A 2,273-nucleotide genomic window follows, 5' to 3' on the forward strand; every position below is an offset into this window, starting at 1 on the left:
CGTAGGTTGAATAATTAAATTATTTTATAATTGATAAAAACAAATATTAAACATGAGTTCAATTTGTACAAGTTGCTTCTTACTGCCCTATAGAAGAATGGCTTTGATTTATGGACTGCAACCGTTTAAAACATGTAACTGCCAAAAAACTAACAATCCTATTTCGGAATGGATGCCATACAAAACTATATATTGTGGAATTATACAAATAATTTTATGGGGAAGTACCTCTCTGCTGTTTTGGCAAGCAATTCCAGGTTTGGGTAATAATGCAATTTGTATAGGATGGTATGATTTAATTAAAGATAAAAGTAGAGTAGTGAAAATTTCTATACCGATTATCTTCGGTTTATACGCTTTTTTATTCAGTTTTTTGAAATACGAAAAAGTTGTTTTAATAGAATGTTTAAAAAGTAAAATTTTTCTACGAATGATTGATGATAAAAAAAATATTTCAGTGCACAATATCTGTAACTTTGTGTCTTTGCTTACTTTGACCGCTTCAATTTGGTTTCAAATTTTGAACGTGATCTTGTATTATCCGTCTTTACGAAAATCACAAAGATATGAAGGAGAAGCTCTTTTCTGTTGCATCCAAATCGGATTAACTCTTGACTTTCTCATCGGAGGCATGTTGTATGGATTACTGATGGTGGTAATTTTATTATTTATCGCTGAAGTAGAGTTTGAAAATCTCGTTCAAGAACTTTCTTTAATTAAGAAAAATAACGTCGACATAAAACTGAAATTGGATCAGTTCATGAAGAATCACGAAGAGCTGTGGTTTTTCGTCGAACAATTTAATGGAAAATTCAATATTGTATTAGCGATTGTATATTTTGAAGCAATATACACAACTTGTTTCTTTTATTACTTATTTCTGTTCGTAGAAATGACCAATATTCTCAGACACGCAACTTTAGCTTCTGTTGTCATCTCCACATTCGCTTGCATCATACTCGGCTGCTTCTTGTGCTGTTTTGCATTTACGGTAAATAAAATTACATAGAATAGTTCTGTTATTGCTTTCTTATTGTGTCAAGCATAATATTTGTTTTTGTTTCTAGATGCAAAATGCCTTTCAAGAAATTCGGGTCTTTGCTCAATGTGATGTAGAATTGGAGAGTAAATTAAAAGTAAGTGTTTATTTTGAAATGTTGTTCGAAATGTTTACTGGAAGGACAGCGATGTTTGTTTTTTCTGTTAGATTCTGGATTTTATGAAAAGGTTTGGTAAATTTCCAATGAGATTGTCGCTGTGTGACGTGTATCCAGTCGACAGGAGAATTCCTTTAAAGGTAATTGTTTCACTGCTGAATAACCTGACATAAAAAATTATTATTATTCTCATTTATAAACATTCTGATAAATGAAACAAAAATGTAAAAGAATCAACAAAGATGATTGTAATTTACTGATTGACATTTATATTCATAACGATATTTCTGCATTTTTTCAGATGACCAGTACCTTGTATTCTGTTTTTTCCTGCTTGTTAAAAATAAAGCGAATTTCGGAAGGTAAAAAAAGATGCCAGTGAAATGACAGGGTTTAATTTACATGTTAATAATATGTTAACTTTTAATTATTAACAGTCTGTGTAATTACGGTGAATATTTCTATTGCTAAAATTGTTAGCATTGCTTTATTTTAAATCAGTTATTATTATTTTTTTTCATATTATTAAACCCCTCGTATTCAGCGTTAGATTTTTTTGGTGGAAAAGTTTGTTTTTTATGTATAAATTTTATTGCTATGTTTCATAGAATTTTTACACCAAATTCCTTAAATTTTGTCGAATGTATGTTTCGCTGCAAATCCCTGTACTTTTATCTGTTTTGGTACAATTCTATTTTAATTTCATTTTCTATGTTTTCCTTCTTTGTCGTGAGCACTAAAAGAGCAATTTTATTTCTATTAAAACTTACAATAAGAAGGAGAAATGGTGAAGCATTTGGATCCAAGTATCTGAATCAGACCATCCATGAAAAATATTCTGTTTGCTTGCCTAAATTTCAGTCTTGATATGTAGAGTAAATTTACATTCATACTCGGCCATTCGATTGTCAGTAAATGAGGCCTTTTATTATATCCGTCGTAAATTCGGCTTCGTGCAAAATTGAAAGAACAAGATAGGGAGAGATGGGATGCGAAAAATCCCGTACACTATCCAGGTACAAAAATTTCTCATGATCCTACTTGGAGTCAATTCCAATCCTTCAACGTGACATTAATACATTTCATTACATCTGATACAAATATATAAAACTTTCG

The 2,273-nt window shown here is 30.4% G+C and overlaps 1 long non-coding RNA gene across 1 annotated transcript; it reads left to right on the forward strand.

Annotated features, from left to right (window-relative positions):
* Positions 1-1,065: 1,065 nt before the first annotated feature.
* Positions 1,066-1,591, forward strand: LOC111615166. Its single transcript, XR_002755036.1, has 3 exons — positions 1,066-1,136; positions 1,208-1,297; positions 1,459-1,591. It is a non-coding gene; the product is annotated as an uncharacterized LOC111615166 (long non-coding RNA).
* Positions 1,592-2,273: the final 682 nt, after the last annotated feature.

The sequence above is a fragment of the Centruroides sculpturatus genome, unplaced genomic scaffold (assembly GCF_000671375.1).
Source record: "Centruroides sculpturatus isolate CEXI.00-Female unplaced genomic scaffold, Cexi_2.0 scaffold2226, whole genome shotgun sequence".
NCBI lineage: Eukaryota > Metazoa > Arthropoda > Arachnida > Scorpiones > Buthidae > Centruroides > Centruroides sculpturatus.